Source organism: Apteryx mantelli, chromosome 23 (genome assembly GCF_036417845.1).
Source record: "Apteryx mantelli isolate bAptMan1 chromosome 23, bAptMan1.hap1, whole genome shotgun sequence".
Lineage (NCBI taxonomy): Eukaryota > Metazoa > Chordata > Aves > Apterygiformes > Apterygidae > Apteryx > Apteryx mantelli.
The window spans coordinates 9564444-9586591 of NC_090000.1; the positions used below are offsets into that span (position 1 = coordinate 9564444).

The 22148-nt window shown below is 54.6% G+C and overlaps 1 pseudogene; it reads right to left on the bottom strand.

Annotated features, from left to right (window-relative positions):
- Positions 1–22148, bottom strand: part of LOC136993989 (antigen WC1.1-like) — a 291297-nt pseudogene that overhangs the window by 37914 nt on the left and 231235 nt on the right.

Here is a 22148-nt window from a genome sequence, read left to right on the forward strand (position 1 = left end):
GCAGTGGGTGCTGTCTGCTTTGACTTCAGGAAGGCTTTTGACACTGTCTCCCATAACATCCTCATAGGGAAGCTCAGGAAGTGTGGGCTAGATGAGTGGCCGGTGAGGTGGATTGAGAACTGGCTGAATGGCAGAGCTCAGAGGGTTGTGATCAGTGGCGCAGAGTCTAGTTGGAGGCCTGTAGCTAGCAGTGTCCCCCAGGGGTCAGTACTGGGTCCAGTCTTGTTCAACTTCTTCAGCAATGACCTGGATGAAGACACAGAGTGCACCCTCAGCAAGTTTGCTGATGATACAAAACTGGGAGGAATGGCTGATACACCGGAGAGCTGTGCTGCCATTCAGAGAGCTGGACAGGCTGGAGAGGTGGGCGGAGAGGAACCTCCTGAAGTTCAAGAAAGGCAAGTGCAGAGTCCTGCACCTAGGGAGGAATAACCCCATGCAGCAGGACAGGTTGGGGGTTGACCTGCTGGAAAGCACCTCTGTGGAGAAGGACCTGGGAGTGCTGGTGGACACCAAGTTAAGCATGAGGCAGCAATGTGCCCTTGTGGCCAAGAAGGCCAATGGTATCCTGGGGTGCATTAGGAAGAGTGTTGCCAGCAGGTGGACGGAGGTGATCCTTCCCCTCTACTCAGCCCTGGTGAGGCCACACCTGGAGTACTGTGTCCAGTTCTGGGCTCCCCAGTACAAGAGGGATGTGGCACTACTGGAGCAAGTCCAGCGAAGGGCTACAAAGATGCTTAGGGGACTGGAGCATCTCTCTTATGAGGAAAGACTGAGAGAGCTGGGCCTGTTTAGCCTAGAGAAGAGAAGGCTGAGAGGAGATCTTATCAATGTGTATAAATATCTGAAGGGAGGGTATAAAGAGGATGGGGCCAGACTCTTTTCAGTGGTGCCCAGCGACAGGACGCGAGGCAACGGGCACAAACTGAAACACAGGCGGTTCCAGCTGAACATGAGGAAAAACTTCTTCACTGTGAGGGTGACAGAGCACTGGCACAGGTTGCCCAGAGAGATTGTGGAGTCTCCTTCTCTGGAGATATTCAAAAGCTGCCTGGATGTGATCCTGTGCAACATGCTCTAGGTGACGCTGCTTGAGCAGGGGGGTTGGACTAGATGATCTCCAGAGGTCCCTTCCAACCTCAACCATTCTGTGATTCTGTGATTCTGTGAAATATGTATAAATATATACTGCATGTATTTATATGAAAATACAGCATGATATGTAATGTGTCTATTTATGACACTATATGCATAATATATATTCAGATATTTACTTCTATATTCATGTATTCAAATTTATAAAGGGATAAAGATTAAATATGTATATAAATAGCCATAAATGGGAGTTGCTGGTTTCCGGGTTTGCTTGAAGCTTTTTAGAAAAGCAAAGGAATTCAGGAAAGTCACTCTTTTGACATTGTTAGATGTATTTTTAGGGGAATAACCCAAAGGGGCTGGTCCCATATTGGTCAAAAGCCCAATTTGGGAGTTTCCCTCCAAGGCAGAAAGCGAGAAGTTCAAGTGAATTTGGAGATTCTCATTTGCTAGGGAGAAAACATTAAAAATTCTTCATTCTTTCTGCCTGCTGCATAATATTGAGGAAGAAGAGAGTTTTTGCAGCCTTTTTTTTACCCAATATGAAGAAAAATACGTGTACATCTCCCCACCATGTGGGAGGTTGGGGGATGGCCTGCTTAAAATTCGAACGTCTCCAAGGATGGAGCCTCCAAGTTGCAGCGTTTGACCCCTTCTTGGTGCAAACACCCATTCTTGGGGTCGAATTTGGATTTCCCATGCTCTGCTGTGCCCCAGAACTGGTGGTTGGGCACCTTCAGTGTGACTGAGGTGAGGTGTCCCACCAGGCATGGGGTCAGGGCGGGTGCCGCAAGGTGTCAGGGAACTGCGCGGTGCCATGAGGAGCTGCCTTTGCCCTTCAAGAAGCAACAAGGGCAACAGGGGAGGCCATCAGCCAGAAATGCTGGGTTTTCCTCCTTACCAGGTGGCTTGAGGTGCAAACTGCAAATCGCAAACACAGCTGGAAATTGCAGAATGCAAACACAGGTGCAAGCTGCAAATTGCAAATGCAGTGGCAAATTGTAAATTGCAAATGCAGGGGCAAGTTACAAATTGCAAATTGCAAACTTAGGTGCTGGGGGCAGCGATCCCTGAAGATCAATCCATCCATGAGGGGACTGATGGGGCCCTTCACAGCCCCTTGGACACCAGGTCTTTGCAGCACTTCCACATCCTTGCTGGGACGGCATCTGAGCGGACAACCAGGACTGGTTGTCCCGGATGTTCCTGCTGCTCCTAGTGCTCCTGGATACAGGTGCAGCCCCATTGGTTTGGAGAGCTGAGCCTGGACCTAGGGCCCCCCAATTTGGCAGGAAATATTGGTCATTGAGGACAAAATGTGTGTCCGGCTCCCTGGACTCTGCAGAGTGGAAGCGCCTTCTTCTTAAGACACAGTGCCATGGTGGGGTGTATCAGGCAGATGGGGGAAAAAGAGGGAGCAGACAAAGTTGCGGGGGGAAACTTGCGGTTGGGTGGGGACACAGACTGTCGTTAGGGACACTTCTTCCGCAACAGTCTCCTGGGACATTTGAATGAGAAAAAGGCCCTGACAAAGGGCCAGGGAGCGTTTGCTCCATCTCCCATTTCACCCTAGTTCCTGCAAGTGTCGCTGGAGCCCATCAAGAGCCAGGCCCGGACCGTGGGGCTGAGCCGGGAGCTGAGCCAGCAGCGGGGCAGCTCTCCCAGTCTGTCCAGGGAGAAGGTGTGTTCCCATCCCTGTGCTCATGCACCTGGGTGGGTTCCCTTTCCCTTTCCCCATCACCAGCAGCGATCCCAGTGCAGTGGGGTCAATCATGGTCTCCTGACAGGTTGGGCTGTTACCGCAGCTTGTTCTCGGCCTCTTCTCTATCAGTATTTCCTCTACAAAGCTTTTGGGGCAGTGCTTGCAGCTCATCAACATCCCACCTATGTCCAAGGACAGATGCTGAAATATCTCAAGGAGACAAAACTTTCGGAGCTGTCTGAGACACAAGTGAGGTTTCCTCATCTCTCCCCGCTTTCCTGAGTATCCCCTGCATGTTCCTGGGGAAAAGGGGTTCTCCTTGCCCTGCTCCAGACCTTTCTCATTTTCTTTTTGCTGCTGTCTCCCTCAGGCAATGTCTTGCCTGGGTGGTGTGGCTTGCCACGACTAAATGTTTTGGCTAGACCTGACTCACTGTTTCTTCTACATTGCAGGGAATGATTTCTGTCGTCTCCTGCTCTGCCAAGAGTCACTTCCACCTGGCCTTGGACACGGTCAAAGAGTTTGCTGCTACCTTGAGCAAAGTCCAACAGCCTGTGACTTCCAAACAAGGGAAGGTAAATAATCCAGGGATTCGTTGCTGGTTTTTCTTCCGCCTCGCTTTCACTTCTACATCAGTAGATGCCTGATCCCAAACCCCTTAAGTTGGTGGTAAGACCCCCAGTGATGAGCATGATAGAGGCTCTGCCCTTTCCTGTCTGAGAGCCCCGGCCTGGGAGATGGGTGATGTGTCCGGGGACATCAGGCTGATGTCTCAGGTCTTCTCCAGTGATGCAGAAAGTCCAGCAGAGGAAACTGGCGAGCACAAGTCACCGCTGTGATGCGAATCTCCAGCAGGATCTCCCTGTGTGCCCCCAAGAAGCAGCCGCTGGCCTGCATGGAGGGACATATCGTGGCAAATGTCCTGCTGCTCTACAGAGGCAGCTGGCAGACGGGAGCTTGGCGTGTGCAGGGGCAGAGAACGGCCAGGTGCCTCCAGCTTCTCTGAGCTGGGGCTTCCTGAGATGGCCAGTCTCTTTCTAAAGACCCCCCGAGGAATGGGTTGTCCTGGATGTCCAGTTCCCAGCCCTTCCCCATATCCCGGCTCATTGACTCTATTTCTGTTTCCATGTGCATCGATGTGTCAGCCAAGGTAAATCCCACCTAATTGCGCCTTGCTCCATGCCCTTCCCATGCACACCTTTCCCATTGCAGCCGTGCCAGACTTGCTCTCTGGCCAGGGCCTGTGGGGTGTCTTTCCGGTCAGCACCTGGGGAAGTTACTTGCTTCCAAGTGGGAAGCTTCTTCCCCAGAGGGAAGAGGAAGTTTCCTTCGTCTAAAGCAGGTGCTGAGGTCATGTCCATTGGGCTCCTGGAGGGTCTGCTCTCTGCAATGTGCTCTGAGGCTTGATTCCCCCTGACCCAGGCTCATCTTTCAGCCCTCAGCCCTTCAAACGGTTCACACAGTGGCTGCTCTGCACATACAGGTCCCCACTGGCCCTTCTAAGCCCATCTCTCAGGTGGGATCCCACCACAGCATGCCCTGCACTCTGGTACATCTTCATGTGATGCCCAGCCTCAGTCATCCTTTCTGGTTTTGGTCTCTGCACACATCTTTCCTGGATGCCCTGGGCTGGCTCATGGCAGCCTTTCTCAAGGCAGAGCTGATGGCTGCCAGCTTCGAGGAGATGGTCCTGGTCTTGGGCTTCACCGTGGCCTTCACTGCCCTCACTTGGGTCCTCCTTTAGCAATATCTGGGGCCGGAGGTTCGGTTACCATAAATGTGTCTCCCCTTTTCTCCTGGTTCCAGCCAAGACCATGAACGTGGAGTCAAAGATGGATGAGATCAGGTGCCTGTGTGGGAGATTGAACCCCCCAGATGCAAAGTTCAGTGAAGGTAACCGAACCCTAAAAAGCAGGGTGGGAGCAGAAGGCACTGTGAAAGGAGAAGATACCATGATATGAGTCTGCATGTCCGTGTGTGTGTGTGTGTGTGTGTGCGCATGTGAATGCCTAGAACAAACTCACCACCAGACATGAGCCAGGGCTCAGACAGGGTGGAAGGGGTGAAGATTAGAACTTGGTGACATATCAAGGGAGCAGGCCTTGCCCAGTGCTGAACGATCTTGTTTAGGCCCTGTAGAAGGTTGGGGAAAGGATGCGCCAAGCCATTCTTTCTCATCTTCTTCCTTTCAGATGCCAAAAATCCTGAATATCCTTCACATCCGCATGCATCTGACGTGTCACGCAGCAGAACATTCTCAGGCTCTTCCCGTTTCATGTGGTGTTTCTCCTAGCCCACTTTCACCAACAGCCTCTTATCAACAGCCTCCTCCAGAAATGTCTGCCCATGAGCAGGTATGTACAGGTTGTTCTTCCCCTGGAAAGCATGAGTGTTCCCAGATTGTGTGCTTGTGCATCTGCCGCAAACCAGGCATCATAAGCCCCGTTGCAGACAAGGCGAATGTTTGGCCTCTAGTGAGGGCATCAGAGGATACGGGCTCACGTCTATTCCCTTGCAGCATCACGGTGGAGCTGTGGAGGAGACCAGGGAGAAGAATCCATGGGTTTCAGGTCCTGAAGCACTTAGCAGAGAAATTAAGGGCAGCAGAAAACAACAGCCACAGGACTGAATCCTGGGTTTGCTGCTCCTGGCTCTCAAGGCTGTCGCAGAAGTGAGAACTGCAGACAGTAAAAGCCGCCCGGGCAGATGGGGGGACCAGGCTGGTGGGAAAAGCTCGTGTTTTAACAGGTAGTTCTTGGTCAAATTTCTCTATAGATCACCCATGCTGTCTTTGAGGTGGTGCAGGTTCTTTGCCTGCTGAGTGTCCTTCCTTTCCCTCAACTAACCCCACTGAGAAAAGTGGCCGGGAGAGACAGTGCACTGGCCAGGTCCCTCGAGATAGGGAAGGCCGTGGCCTGGCTCTGTGGCTGGGGTAACTGGTGCAGCCCAGGGCACGGGGACCTGGGGACCTGGTTGTTTCAGCAAGGCCAAAACTGACACGTTTGGTCACACATGAGAAAGTAGGAGTGGTTGGTTCAAGGCGCTCGCAACTGGAGACTTGGCTGCAGCATGGTCATTCCTGCCCTTAAAATCTGTTCCAGCAGCTGGGGAGCCCCATTGGGTGGCTTCCTCATAGTGTTGTGCTCTGCCCACATCCCTGCTCCTCAGGGATAGGAGAAAATCAGTGCTGGCTGTTGCCTGCAAGTCATTCTTCACAAAATGCTGGTTAGAAGAGCTACTAGGGACTGTCTTGGGCATCTAGCATCGAGGAAGTCTAGGGACCCTGAGTTTTCTCCTGCTGTCAGTGAGCTTGGGGCATGACAAAGGATGAAAACACCAGTTTTCTGTTAGCTTTACAGGCTTGAAGGCTATGAAGCATCATTTCAGGGGTAGCTTGCCTCTCCCTTGGTGGAATTTAGGATGAGCGAACAAACACCTCCCAAGGTAGCTGAGCTTTTTTAGCTCTGCAAAAGACATTTTCCCCAAACTTCTGTGACTGGAGGGTTTTTTTTTTTTTTTTTTTTTTTTGGCCAGGCTTTCCATTGAGGGGAAGAAAGAGTTCAGAGGGGGTTTACTAAGAACCTGCTTCTTAGGATGTCTCCTCCTGTGGGAAGATCCCAGAAGAAAGCGTTGCTGTAGAGACTTGAATGGATCCTCCTTTGTACGGAGCTTCTCGGGAGCTGCACCTCCCCTGCCTGCTGAGTCCTTCCCTGAGCTGCTGCCAGGGGTGTTATTGCCCCTCTGAACTAGTCTGTCCTGATCTTCCTCAGTGGTCAAATCTAGTCTGTCATGGTCCTTGTCACTGGTCCTGCTGGGGGAGGAACCCCGGATGGGTGTTTGGTCAGTGTCCCCTTTCCAAGGCTACCCCCTGACCCCAGCTAGGACATGCTTCTGAGCTAAATCGACCTTGGCAGATCTCCTGAACTGCATCTTGATGCTAGTGGATGTATTGCTTTATTGTAGCTGATGAAGGACCCACTGATGAAAGGAGAGGAAGCTCCTTAAGTCACTCTTAACGTGCCTTAGTGGAGAAATCACACGACCGAATCATCACTGTGGGGCAGATGGCAGTGAGGGCCTGGGCAACATGGTCAAGGGAGCACCCAAGAAGGTGAGGTGAACTTTTCTCCCCTCTAACCATGGCCCCTTACTAGAAAGATCCTGGTGGAGAGCTGCACAGGGCTTAAAGAGCCTGGATAGACTAGCAAAGGCAAAGGTGGGTGTTTCCTAAAGCCATACCCCTTTCTCTGACATCAGGAGGGTTGGAAAGGGGAAATTTGGTGCAAAATGTGGATCTCTGGACTGAGATATTCTCTGGACATGTTTCTAGCAACTTTAACCCCTGGCAGCAATGTAAAGAGCAGACATTAGAAGCATGAATAGGGAGAAGCTCGTGCACGTCTTTTGCTTTGCAGCTGCGAAAGCACAGGGAGGCTGTTCTGGAGCTGCTGCTGAGGGGCCAGGAGGACATTACCAGTTTGGAGATGGTTACTGAGAGCGTGCTGGTGCTGGCTAAGGTAGTGAGGGAGCTGAAGGCAAAGCACTTGGGATCTGCCTTTGAAGACATCACCAGGTCCACCGAGAAGTGGCTGTGAGGGAACCCACTCTTTCTCTCACTTCCATGAGAGGTGTGGGGTGGGCAGGGCCAAGTAGGTCACTTGGGGGTTCGTGGAAGACATGGAGACATGTTTTGGAGAAGACTGAGGAGAAAGGGATGAGATGTGGCGTGATCTCTCCTGGATCATGGTCTCATGCAGGTGTTTGGGGTCACCTTGGAGCGAGGTGATGGAGGTCTGGGCATGACGGGAAGGAGTCATCTCACTGCACTGCAGCTCTCTGCAGCTGGGCTTGTCTCTTCAGGTTTCTGTCATAGGCAGTGGAGAGAATTGCTGCTCGGAGCGTCTCTGCTGGACACTCTGCAGGGAAGGAACGTGGACGAGGCGATCTTGTTTCTGAATCTTTCTCCAGAACGTTATTTCCAGAAGAACTGCATTCAAACACACTGATTTATTGGTCACTGGGATTTGGATGGGTAGCTGAGAGCTGCTTCTTGGGATGCTGTCCTCCATGGGCAGCGCTCCATTGTTGAAGAGAGGTTTGTATGAGGCGCCCTGGTTACCAATCAGGGTTGCTCAGTTTCAGGAGAAAGAGGTCCTTCGCTCCTTGGCCTTCACCCTCCATGGAGTCCTGGCCTCCTCTGCCTCAGGGCAGAGATTGTTCTTCACCAGGGAAGTGGAGGAAGCATTGGCCAGCATTCTCCTGCACCTTTGGGACCCCAAAATCTCTGGTGTAAGAGTCCCTAGAGCTTCTTTGCAAAGCTGCAGAAAGCCACACAGCGATAGCAGAGACGTTCTGCTGCTCCTGCCTGCTTGGCGGCTGCCGGGTGTTTCTGCACTTGATTGCTAAAACTATTCCAACAAGGTTTCTCCTTCAAGTAATTGTGCTGAGCATTCTCCCATGATTTGGAGCCAAAAGCAATAGGGTGAGAGCAACACGGATGACACATAATCCAGGACAGAAAGAATAAGGTCTGCTATCCTTGCAGTTTTACCAGCAACTGCTCACCAACACCTGATAAGACCGAACTCTTCAGAATGATCAAGTTCTTGCCCAGTAACTGAAGCGACCCATAGGGTTGGTACAGACCAAACTTCCCAGCCGGAAGGTACAAATACATCAGCTCACCCAAACAGCCTTTGAAGCTGCTCACCAGCTGCAACTCGTGGGGAAAATGGGAAAAATAACAGCCCTTTTGCCCACAGTTTACCCCACATTGATGCACTCCTAACTGTGAGCTTGTTTCAGATGGCTGCTCCCCTGTGCAGCAAGCTGGTTAATATTCCACAGTACCAGTGACCTGATGCCATCCATCCTGTTAAATGAATTAATAAAGCAGCTGGAGGAACTGGGAATCATGATCAGATCTCTTTCCCCTTATAATTCTCCTGGATGGCCTGTAAAGAAACCTCATGGCAAGTGGCAGCTAATGATAGATTATAGAGCCCTGACTGCTGCCAGCGAACCCTTTACTGCAGCTGTTCCCAGTATAACAGATATAGGTAGTTGTCTTAATGAATGCCACTTTCCATTGATGGCGACTATAGATCTGAAGGATATATTTTTTTATCCACCTAATACCTGAGGCAGATAGGAAGAGATTTGCTTTCACCTGGCAGGGACTCCAAAGTACGTTTACTCATTTGCCACAAATTTAAACAAAGTCCTACATTGCTCATGCGCTATTGGCTAAGGAGCTGCGACCACTAAAATTACCACAAGAAGTCAATGATGTACAGTACATAGACAATGTCCTAATAGGCGGCCACTCTGCTGAATCTGTAAAATGGGCCACGGACACTATTATCACAGGTTCACAGAATAGCCAAGGTTGGAAGGGGCCTCTGGAGATCATCTAGTCCAACCCCCCCTGCTCAAGCAGGGTCATCTAGAGCATATTGCACAGGACCCTGTCTGGATGGCTTTTGAATATCTCCAAGGATGGAGACTCCACAGCCTCTCTGGGCAACCTCTTCCAGTTCTCAGTCACCCTCACAGGAAAGAAGTTTTTCCTCATGTTCAGATGGAACTTCCTGTGTTTCAGTTTGTGTCCGTTGCCTCTCGTCCTATTGCTGGGCACCACTGAAAAGAGTCTGGCCCCATCCTCTTTATACCCTCCCTTCAGATATTTATACACATTGATAAGATTCCACCCTCAGCCTTCTCTTCTCTAGGCTAAACAGGCCCAGCTCTCTCAGTTTTTCCTCATAGGAGAGATGCTCCAGTCCGCTAATCACCTTTGTAGCCCTACACTGGACTCCCTCCAGTAACTCCATGTCTCTCTTGCACTGGGGAGCCTAGAACTGGACACAGTACTCCAGGTGTGGCCTCACCAGGGCTGAGTAGAGGGGAAGGATCACCTCCCTCCACCTGCTGGCAACACTCTTCCTGATGCACCCAGGATACCATTGGCCTTCTTGGCCACAAGGGCACATTGCTGCCTCATGCTTAACTTGGTGTCCACCAGCACTCCCAGGTCCTTCTCCGCAGAGCTGCTTTCCAGCAGGTCAGCCCCCAGCCTGTCCTGGTGCATGGGGTTCTTCCTGCCTAGGTGCAGGACCCTGCACTTGCCTTTGTTGAACTTCAGGAGGTTCCTCTCCGCCCACCTCTCCAACCTGTCCAGGTCCCTCTGAATGGCAGCACAGCTCTCTGGTGTATCAGCCCCTCCTCCCAGTTTTGTATCATCAGCAAACTTGCTGAGGGTGCACTCTGTTCCTTCATCCAGGTCATTGATGAATAAGCTGAACAAGGTTGGACCCAGTACTGACCCCTGGGGTACACCGGTAGGTACAGGCCTCCAAATAGGCTTTGCACCACTGATCACAAAAAGGGTATCTCCAAAAATAAAAAAAATGGAACTCCAAAAAGGGATGGTGCTTCCCCCAATGCAATGCCTATCCCACTGACAGCAGAACCAGGAGAAAGAGGCTCTGTCCCTGAGACCTCCCAAGAGACAGAAGCAGGTTTCTGACTCTGGCCTTGAATTGGATGTCCCTGACATCCCAGGGGGAGTTCTTGGGCACCCAGAATAGGCTTTCAAAATGGGACATAAAAGTCCTGGCTGAAGACAAGCGAAACACTCTGATGTTTGGCTCTCCCTTTCCCAAAGCAGGTAATGTATCCTCCCTTCGTGGAGTACTGACACCAAGATGACTTGCCTTGAGGGTCAAACCCTGTTCTGTGCAAACTCTCAGCCCTCCTGACTCAGTCCCCAGCTCATTAGATGCACATGGGACAATGTCGTGGGCTTAGGCACAAGGGGCTTAGGCTTCAGGCATCAGTGGAGGGTTTGGGCTTTGCAGTTTGTGGTCTTAGGGAAATCTTTTGGGTGATGGCTGAGTGCTGGGCTTTGTGTTTCTGCTGAGGGTTTTGGGAATGGGCTTGATTTGTGGCCTTGGGGTTTTGGTGTGGGTGGGGGTGAGGGCTAGAGCCAGGTCTGGCTTTGAAGGCAAGCCATGAGGGGTAGGGATTAGCTTCAGGCACAGGGTAAGAGTGAAAGAAAGAAATAAAAAAGAAACTAAATCAAAGAAACAGTTTTTTACAGTTTTCAGCTTTTAACACTCTTTGTATTCCTATCGTCCTGCTTGTTCTTTTTTTTTTTGTTTTTGTTTTTATATGCTGGTCTTATTTTGCTGGGGATGTTTTGTGTGTGTGGTCTTTTTAAGGACAATTATTTTCAGAACTGGGGTGGGATGCAGTCACAAGATCACAGAGGTCTGGTGCCAGTGTAGTTGCCTTGGTGCCTTCTGCCTAGCCCCCATCTGTAGCTCTGAGGGGCTCCAGTCTCCCGCCGGTCCTCTGTGAGAGCTGCCAGGCCCAGGCAGGGACCTCAGATACACCAGGACCTCTCAAAGTGCCGCTGGATGCCTGTGGTTAGATAGCTGAGCTCTGCCTGAAAAGGTGAGGAACTTAAAAAAAAAATTAAAAAATATTTTAACATGTTTTTATCAGCTGAAATGATTGACTAATTTTAATGAACTGTCAGTGTTTTCCTTTGATGAAATAATGGAAATTTTGAGGAAGGGAATGAATCTCAGGAGAAGAACTATTGATCTGCTGCTGAACTTGCATTACTACTGCTCTGTCTTATGCTGTGGTTTTAATCTCGCTAATCTTTCACATATTTCCCCATACTCTGACTACATTGATCGTTTCTGAAGTCATCTTTGCATTAGACTTTTTGGACATATGAACTTTCTCTCGTGTCCCACTTTTCTTCCTCCCCTTACTTTTAATTCACTCAGAAACCTCTCATCTCTCTAGTTGCTGCTTTGAGCTTTGGGGAGTTGAAACTTGCCTCGTTTTTCAGGAGTCTAATTGTCTCATTAGTGAACTCCTTAGCTATGTTTTTCTCTATCCTCTTCTATCTCTCTGTCAAAAACATTTCAACATTCCTTGTGGCAAGTTCCTTGGCATGTTAATGGGTCCCACTGCGGGCCATTACCAACAAAGCCTCCCCAGGGGCTAATTAGAGCAGGAAGCTGAAGGCACTGATTACAGGTGGGCAAAGGAAATGTGCAGGTGGCTCTGATGCCAAGGAAACCTTGATGTGTTTTATCAGGTAGATCTGCCAAGCACTGATACCCAGCCCCTGGCTATGGTGATCCTTTCCCTCTCGCTTAGCTCAGGGCTCTTTCTGGGGGCAGTGTGAGGGTGGGGGTGTGCAATCCCGAGTGCAGGACAACGATACGGCACCTCCTGGGCTCTCTGGGGACGAGAAGGCAACAAGGCCCCAGTGCTGTAAGGATATGGCATCTTCTGGTAGGCCTCAGTGGCAGAGACAGCAGCCATAGCCAAGAGGACAAAGACGTCAGTTCTATCAGAGGCTTTCAGCCTTGGCAGTGCCCTTGGCTGTCTCAACCACAAACTGTCCTACACTGTCCCAAACCTGGGCCTTTTTCCGTGTAGCCTGTAGACACCCAACCTGCTTCCCCACCTTGCTCTCACCCCTGGATCTCCCCACCGTTACTGATGTCTCTCCATTCTTGCAGGTCCTTTACACACAAAGCCATGGGCTCACCCCAGACTTCCTTTGGGTCACCTGTCACCACAGCACAACCCTTCAAGTGACATGTCTTTTATCTAACATCCTGTCTGAACCTCTCAAGCTACAGACTGTGACTCTTTCCCCTTCTCGTGCTGCTTCCCACTACCAAGAAACCCTCCATCATCTCAGAAACCACCCTTCAAGCAGTCATAGGCTACTACTATACTGCCCATAGCCTCCCTTTCTGCAGGCTAAAGAGGCCCAGGTCCTTTAGCCTCCCCTGTGGGTGTGGTTATTCCTCCCAAGGCACAGGACTTGCCACTTCTCTTTGGAAATCTTCATGAGGTGCTTGTTGTCCAAATCCCCTAAGTTTCTCAAGGGCCCTCTGGACTGAAGCTCCTTTGTGTCAAAAGAACCTCAAAGCAGTGCCAGTGCGGAAAGGGTAAAGAGGGGTGGGCTGACTGTGTGGCAGGATGGTAAAAGAGATATACTTAGTAAAGGGGAAAAGGAGAAAAAAATGAAACAAAATGTGAGGAATAGAATTTATCGGGGCTGTTTGTAGATACGTACCTGAAACCCTACATCTGGACAATGTATACGTGGTCTAATGAATACCAAGAAGAGGGGGATAATCACTTCCCTTGATCTCCTGGCTGGTTGGGTGAGGGGACACCCACCCAAAGCCCAAACAGGCACTAACCAAACTAACCCCAGCTTCCCTGAGGTAGGAGTTCGAGCAGGAAAGCTTGAGGATCTGGGGGACTTCACAGAAGAACTGCCCAATGGCATTGCCTTGGCAGAGTGGTACTGAAAGGTGTTACTAGCGTGCAGCACAGCATTGAGAAAACCACTGCCCCAGGCAGGTGCTGCCATTTTGACACAAGCTCTGCTGCCCGGGAGGGTTCCATAGTGCAGGGGTTTGCAGATGGCAATACAGCAGTCATAAGCCACGACAGCGAGAAGAGAACCCTCTGCTATTATCAGAAAGACAAACAGAAAGACTTGGGCAGCACATCTTGAGTAGGAAATGGCCCTGGTGTTCCAGAGGGAATTGGCCATAGATTTGGGGACAGTGGTGGAGATGGAGCCAAGGTCAGCAAGGGAGAGGTTGAGGAGGAAGAGGTACATGGAGGTGTGGAGGTAGTAGTCAAAGGCTATGGCTGTGATGATGAGGCCATTGCCCATGAGTGCAGCCAGGTAGATGCCCAGGAAGAGCAAGAAGTGCAAGAGCTGCAGCTCCCATGCGTCTGCAAACATCAGGAGGAGGAACTCGTTGAGGGAGCTGCTATTGGACATTTGCGTCCTCTGGACTTTGAGGACTGTCCAAGGAGGAAAAGACATTGACAAGTTAGGAGAGACCTCTCAAGGGGGGAAAAAGTTCCATTTCTCATTAAAAGCACCACATTGCCTCTCTTTATTGGGAGGATCACTGGGCAGGCACCTTGCTTGAGCTCTTGTTTGTGCTGGCAGAGGGTGTCGTGAGGAGCAGGGACCTCTGCCCCTGGGCTCTGGAGGAGTCCGTCCTGCTGTACAGCAGGAGGGACTTGGGAATGGGGGTGAATAGCTCTGACACTCGCTATTTCTGTCAAAAGGATTCACTGTCACTTGGTGCAGAGTGAGGAAAGCTAGTCTGCCGATTAGCCTTGGTACCAGCTGTCCCATGCTCGCACCTCTCTGAGCTGGAGGATGATGTCACCCTAAAAAGAAACCAGTCACTGCTGAGAGCAGAGGAGTCCAGTTATGAAGTGCAGATCTCCAAACTTCTCTCCCTTTCTCAGAGCACCTGAGGGAGGTCTCCACACTCCCCTTCTAGCCAAGGACACACAGGGCTCTTTTCAGCTGCCCCTGTACAGCCTCCCACCACCATCTCTGTACTCTTAACATCTCTGCAGCTTCTTCATGCTTCTCTCGGATATCAGAGAGATGCTATGAGACAGATGAGCCTTTCTGGAGGGCAGCTCAAAGTCTGGCAGGACACCACAGGGAAACAGTCAAATGTCCTACAGAGGGTCTCTCCTTCAGGGTGGGTCAGTTCATTTCCCAACACCATGGACTGGATTTCCTGGAGCCACGCAGGTTTGAAGGGGGCTGGGGCAATCTCACTCCCATGCAGGCTCTCTGTTGCACAACTTGCAGCATTGGTGTCTGAACTGCACCTGAAACCTCCCAACCCTTGAAAGCCCAAGAGAAGAACAGGAGCAGCATGGGCAGGAGGGAAAACAAGGAGCAATATCACGATCCTGCTGCCAAAAGAGGCAAGCAGAGAGAGACAGACAGGCACTCAGGAAAGTCTTCACCTTTACCCAGTTGGGCAGGCCACCTTGCAGACAGCGATATTGCAGGGCAGTCACTCTCAGCCCCCCTGTCGGGCAGCATGAAATGGACCCGTGGAAAGAGAGATGTCCCTCTCCTCAGCCAGAGGTCTGGCTGCAGAGGAGGCAGCTTGTGCTCTGGACTCCATGGCTGTCAGGGCAGAGGCTCTGTTGAGTAGGAGAGGGGACATGGGGGGCTTTCTCAGAGGAAGGTGTCTGCATCAGAGGGACTGACCATGACTTGCCCAAATCCATCTGCCCATGACAATTCTTTTAGCAGTTCCATCAGCCCCAGAGCTGGCTGAACAGGTGCTTGTCCCACAGCAGATGGGCCGTGGGGCTGAGCAGAGCTGGCAGCCCTAGCCCTTGGGAAGGCAGTTTTGTGCTCGCCCCAGCATGGCTGTGAACAGCAGGTGAGCTCACCACAGAAGCTCCTGCTTGGTGCCATAGGGACGAGCAAACCAGGATCCAGTGCCCAGGTCCTGGGGAGGTTTGTGCTCCCATCCCCTGGTTTACAGAGGCGGTGCTCGAATCCCTGAGCTACAGGGCCACCCTGCAGCCCGGCAACAGCTCTATGGATGCACTGCCAGCTCGGAGTGCTCCAAAGCTGTCATCTTCCTCCTGAGCTTCCCCTGAGCCCAAGGAGAAAGCCCCTGTCCTTCTCCACTCCAAATGTGGAAAGCCCACAGGAGAAGAGCATTCCCAGAGTGAGACCTCGTGGAGATAGGTAATGAACACGGCTGCTGGAAACACAACCCCCATCCCCATGGGAAACCCCTGCTTCCACTGGGCTCAGGCTCCAGCCCTGCATTTCCCACAGAGAGAAATGGGCAGGGGGCTGGGGATGGAGGGGGCTGTCTCAGGGCAGGGGCTGCCTCAGGGCAGGGGCTGCCAGCAGGGAGGCTCCAGGTCCCGGGGCTGGAGGTGGAGTCTGAGCCCCAGCACCCCGAGGGCCCCCAGGGTTGCCCCAGCCCTGCCCCACCACCCTGGGGACGTTCTGGTGACACCATCTGTGTTCCCCAGCAGAGAGCAGTGCATGTAGGGCCAGATCCGGGCAGGAGGGCAGGGCAGACCATAAGTGGGGCTGGCGCAGCCCAGCTCTCCTGCAGTGTAGCTGAGGGCTGGACATGGTCACTGAGTGCCAACCAAGCCCCTGTGCAGCTCCCATTGGGACAGCAGCTGATCTGGGACGGCCGAGGGGAAGGAGCGGGGTCTGGCTCTTGCTTACTCTGCACTTTGGCCCTGAGGTCTAAGTCTCCAGGGCAGAAGAGGCTGGTGAGAGGCACCTGGCACACAACCAGGTCCCTGCAGAGCAGGTGCTCCAGCCCAGAAGTGTCTGCCCCAGAGCAAGAGCCCCTCTGCACCCTGGGGTCCCCCTGCCCTGCCACACGCAGCCTGGGACAGAGATGCCTGAGACCCCTCGCTGAGCAGCACTGGGACTTTTCCCTCACGCCTACACTGCCTACATCCAGTCCCCTCCTGCGATCCCTTCCCAGCTCTGCACACATGGTCCAGCCCTCCTGCAAGGTCCCCAACACCAGTGCTCCAGCCTGGAGAGGAGCTGGGATGTCCCCAGCCCCGGGATGTGCTGCTGCCCATGGAGGGTCAGTGCAGGGCTCAAGGCTGGAGGAGCTCCCAGCAATGCCTGGGGAAGTGCTACCATGGGAGAGGGTGCTGGTGACAGCTGCCGGCTGCCTCCTCTCCTCCAGGGTAGGATCCTGCTTTTTGCAGGCAGCTAAGCTGTGGCTGTTCCCAGTGGGGAGCCCAGCCACTGGGACCAGGACACACACAACCCCCACTGCTGGGTGGTGGCTTGGCTGCTGGGGGAGAGGAGACATGTCCCTCCAGGGACCCAGAGCTGAAACCCTCTTACGAAGCAGAGGCAGCGCTGGGCAGCACCGGGACTGGGGGAGTTATCCTCTGCCTCCCCAAGACAGGCACCAGACCCTGGCAGACGCATTTGATTTTGTCTCCCAGCCTGATGGTGCAGGCTGCGGGGAAGAGGTGAGCTGTGCTCTGGCTGCTGGGCAGGGAGAGCTGAGGGCAGTCGCATGGCCCCATGCACTGCAAAAGGAAACATCTCTTCCCATCACTGCCTGCTCCTGTCCCCCTGCACCCTACACACAGATCTCCCCCTCCACAAACCCAAACTGGCGCCCCAGGCGAGGCAGCTCCTTCTTCTGCCCTTGCAGCCCAGCAGCGGGAGGGCAGAGGGGTGGGGTGGATGGGAGCAGGAGGACGGGGGTCCCAGGGCTGCCCAGGGCCCTGGTGCCTCACAGCCCCTGCCAGGAAGGAGCCAGCTCAGGCTGTGCCAGGTGTGCTTGAGGATCCACGAGGGCTGTGGGTGTGAGGAGCAGCCCCTGGAAACAGGAGTCCCTGCGGAGCCAGAGGAGGGGAAATCCCAGCTCTGGGTGCCCAAACAAGCTGCTCTGTACCATGTGCCAGGGCAGCGGGAAGCAGAGCTGCCTCCCAGCTGCTATGGGCAGGTGATCCCTGGGTGATGAACCCCTCTGGGTATGGCTGGGGTGTTCAGGGCCCTGCTGTCACCTCCGGACTCACGTCTGTGGGGCCACAGCCCAGAGATAACCCTGTCACTGCAGCTCTGTGGTGGCCTCCATGCCTTGGGACCAGGGTGACCCTGGTAGAGCCCCAGGGAAAAGAGCAAGTGGGGGCACTCTGGTGGGGGAGGAGACTGGCCCTCCCTGCCCAGAGGGGCATTACGGGACCCTGTAGAGAGACCCATTTTGGGTGGAAACTCTGTGTGTGGGTTGCAGGATGGAAATGTCTCTGCCAGCAGGAATATCCTCCAGCTGGCCTATTCACTGTTATCGCACTCCAGGGACCATGTGCACTGGCAGGCACACAGCCTGTCTCAGAGCCCGCTGTTCCCAAGACGTGCCCCTTCCCCACTGCTGGTTCTTGGTGCTTTTCTCTCCCTGATCAGCCTTGGGGACACTCCCGCCACCTGGGGAGGGAGGCACCAGCTCTGGATCAAACCTCCAAAGGGTTTAGTAAGAACAAATACCAATGCACGGTGTAAAAGTATGGGAATAAAAATAGAGGAAAGGCCCAGCTGTTTCTGCTGCCAGTGGGAGAAGGGAGAGCGCTCTCTGGCGCTCACGGCTCTCCCAGCTGCACAGGCCTCTCTTCTGTCCTCGGTGCACCCAACTGCACGGCAGCGGTGGGCTCCCCTGGCCCTGGGCTCAAGGACCGTTTGGCACCAGGACCCTGTCTCTCAGCCTTGGTGTCCTCATGGGGATGTGCCAGAGCTGCCTCTTCAGCATCATCATACCCCGTGTCCATGGAGGGCGGGGATGGGGTGGCTCTCTTGGCTCCGGGGGCCCTGTCACTTCCTTGCGAGTGCAGGCTCCACCCTGGAAGCAGCAAGGACACTGCATTGCAGTTTTCCCCATGTGGGTGCCCCTCCTGCGCTGCATATCCCCTTCCAACCCCTCCCCTCACTGCCCCTGAGACATCCAGCCCGTTATCCCTCCCCACTTTCCCCACCAGGAAAACACCTTGGACAGGATCCCTCCCCGTCCCAAGAGGTCAGGCTCTCAGTACGCAGTGACACTCTGGGCACTGGGGACGGCACCCCAGGAGCCGGCAGCACTGCATTTCCCACTCACCTCTGTGTGCCTCCCCGGGCCCGTCTCCCTCCTCTGCTTCCCTGGGTGCTTCCCAGTCTTGCTGCCCAGGAACAAAATCCTCCCTGGGCTCAGAGACTTCCTTGGCATCATCATAGTCATCTGCTGGGTCACCTCTGGGCAGGATGGGGACATCTGAAAGGAGAGGGGAGCTGTTGGCAATGAGAAGAGCCCTCCCGCAGAGCGGAGGAAGGAAGGAGGTGCCCGACCAAGGGGCTGAGATGCTGGTGCTGGCAGGACTACAGGAGACCCTGTGTTCTGCCCACCTCCCCTTGTGTACAGGAGTGTGCGTGCAGCAGTGGGGATCCCTCTCGCCCAGCCACAAGGCTGGCAGTGTCGGGCTCTGCCCTGGAGCTGGCTGTGAAGGCTCCCCGTGTGCCTGAGGAGATGTTGGGGCTTGGAGGCACGGCTCCTCGGGGCGAATTCGGGACCTGCTGGAGGCAGGGATGGGTCGAGCATGGGAAGTCCCCATGCGACCCCTCAGGGCACAGGGCTGCAGGTACCCAGATCCAAGGGGCATATCCAACCCTCGCCCGCTCAGGACAGCTCTGGAGTCACACACAAGGGCGATTCCTCCCCACCGCGACAGTGATACTCAGTGACACTGCTGTCCATTACACAGCGATGGGGAGGAGAGATCGACCCTTCCTCTGCCTCCCCCTCCATTACCTGGGGCTGACCCAGCACCGTCCTTCTCCTCACTGTCCCCAGGGTCGGGGTGCAGCTTGGTCAGGGACCCCTCTGAAGAGGAGCCTGCGGAGAGGAGCAGCGGGTGTTATCGGGGTGAACTCTGCTGACCCTGCTCATGGCCAGGGCTGTTGGGAAGGGGGACCTACACAGCAGGGACTGCACGGGGAGGAGGGCTTGGGGCTTGCCCTGCTCCCATGGGACAAACCCCATCTCAAAGGGCCTTTCAGAGCTGCCCTAGGACGGCCCCTTCCCTCACCCACCAGGTACAACCCCGGGGGTGCAGCAGGACAAGCAGGGAGGAGCTGTGCCCCTGGCTGCGATGGGCAGAGCTGGTGGGGAGGAAGCTCCTCTCCTGAGCCCAGCACTGGGCTGCTCTCCCCGCAGACCCCATGGCCCCAGCGCTGCGGGGACCACTGGCCTGGGAGCTGCCGAGGTGCTGTCCTGGGTCAGGGCTGAGGGAAAGGGCCCTGCAGATGTGCTCCCTCCCAGCAGCGACCCACACTGAGCTGAGCGACCAAACTTCGCCTGTTTCTCCCACGTCAGGCTGTAGTCAATCTCCTGGTACACGGCCTCAGAGAAGGACTCCAGAGCCCTCCTGGAGCCTGGGGACAGAGGCAAGGTCAGCACAGGGACATGGAGACAGGAGACTGGACCCCAATGTGCTCACCCATCCCTTCTGCCTGGGCCAGCCCAGGACACACCCCACGGCCTGGCCCCACTGCTCTGTCCACTCATCTTGGCCACATCCCTGCTGACAACAGCATCCCTGTGCATATGGTCTGGGGCAATGGCATCCTCACGCTCTCCCTTCAGAGACAGCCCCATGCCCCTTTTCACCCTGAGTCACTCCCTCCTCGGACCCTGGAGCAGCTCCCGCAGCTCCTCTCCCTGGTGAACTTCCCGTTCTCTGCCAGATGGCTCCTGGCATGGGTGGGAAGGGATGGATGCAGGGAGAAGCCCAGGGACCAGACACCATCACACAGAGACCCCCTGCCCTGCGTGCCTCCCGGCACCACTCCTGCCCCACGGCCTCCCCTCCAGCTCTGACCAGAGTGGGGCCAGCAGCATCCTCAAAGGTCTCCCGCTGCTCCCGTCTCCCCCAGCCCCTCACTGCTGTTTCTATCCTCCCCCGTCACCATCTCCTACTGCGTTTGGACTCTCTCCACCCTGCTTGCTGCTGTCCCCAGCCAGACAGTGAAGGGGCAAGAACAGGGCAGGAGGCAGCACCCCCATTGCACCTCTGTCTCTGCCCCTCACGGACACCCCATAGAACCCGCAGGGCTGCCAAGAGGCGTCACCCACCTGGGACCGATGGGGAAGGACCCACCTCTGCGCTGAGCTCTGGCACTTCTCACTTGCCCCACCAGCAGGGCCAGGATCAGGCACAGCAGGGCCCCCAGGATGATGCAGATGATGACAGGCACTGAGATTCTCCTGCTATCCTTCTCATGGCCCCGGGGCAGATCTGCACAGGCAGGGACATGAAGGAGGCAGCTCCTGGCCTGGGGGAGGTGGGGACCCAGGGACACCCCACTCCTTACCCCGACACATGGCAGCAGGGGGGTGGAGACACAGAGGTGGGTCACGGGGCAGCTCCCACACTGCTGGCGGAATCACAGCCCTCCCCAAAGCTACCTGTTCCCACCCCAGGGCCTCCTCTCCAGGGCTTCGCACCCCAGCACAGAGCCCCTTCCCTCAGGCTGCAGCTCACAGCCTGGCCTGGGGAGATCAACCCCCAGGGAGGAGGAGAGGTTACCTGCTCGGGGAGGTGACATTGTCGTCCTGGGTGGAGCTGCAGAGCAGAGAGAAACAGAGATGTCTGTGGGTGTGTGTGTCAGCGGACGTACCCTACAAGTCCCCTCTGAACTGCCCCCGTCTGGGTCCCTGTGACAGCACCCAGGGCCTCTGCTCTGGGACACAGGGAGGACAGCACCGGCAGCCCAGGGGATGCACCCAGGGAGCTGCAGGAGTCCCACGGGCAGAGGCCTGAGGACACCCTGCCCCACAATCTGCTTCAACCTCCCAGTGCCTCCTTGATCATGCACAGCAGCCGAAACCCCCAGTAATTCAGTGTATACCAGCACGGCACTCAAGGCTCACCCCCAAAGGGTCCATGGTTAGCAGAGGAGCAGACGGATGCTCCCAGAGGGGAGGCTTTCCTGAGCCAGAGTGCTGGCAAGTGCCCAGGGCAGTGCCTGTTTTCCAAACAACCCACAGCCAGCAGGACCCGTGTCACTCTTCCCATTCCCTCAGCAAACCACAGCCATGAGCAGGATGCTCTGCCCAGGCTTTCCAAGCTAAAAGCTGGTGGTCCTGGTGCTCTCTATTGAAAATAAAGAGCAACAGGCACCTCCGAGAGGTGTCCAAAATGAGGGGGAGGAGACCCTGCCTGCAGGTGCCTCTGCCCCTCCTTGGGCTATGCAGGGAGCTGAGGACAGCTATTGCTGATGAACATGGGTCACCCTGAGAGCTGAAATCTTGCTCGTGTCACTACCAAGCTCTTTCTCGGCATTGCACCTTGCTGAACAGGGAGCAAGACTTGGTGTGAGCTTTGTGCCCAGGTGGCTCCAGCATTACCATTGCAGGTGATGTGGGTCTCTTCTTGTTGGTCATTACATGACTGCGGGTTCCAGGGAGAAGAGGGGCACTGCCAAAAGGAACTGTTCCTCTTCCCACATTCAACACGATCCAGCCACGTGGGGCCAGACACGTTGCCGTACTGCTGGACTCTTTCAATGGAGCCTTCATCTCCACAGCCCAGCTCTTTGCACACCAGGGACACGGTGGCGAGAGTCATTGAGTTGGAGCAAACACTTCCCCACGTCCCGTTGTAGAAAACCTGCAGGCGCCCAGAGCAGCCATTGCTGTTCTCCAGTCTCAGGGCCACAAACTCTGGAAGGAAAGGCACAAAGTGGGGGAACAAGCTGGTTCTGGGGTGCGGAGAGAGAAACCGCAGGCATCCCTGGCAATCCCTCTGGCTGTTCTTTGGCAGCCGAGGGCAGGAGAGTTACTCCAGGAAGCAGAGACCCTTCTGGACACCCCAGAACTCAGACAGGCAGAGGGCACTGCCAGCAAGTCACCGTTTCAGCAAGGGAGCAGAGAGCAGTCGCTGAGGTGCAGCAGTGCCCTCTCCTCTAGCCCCTGCGCATGGCTGTTCT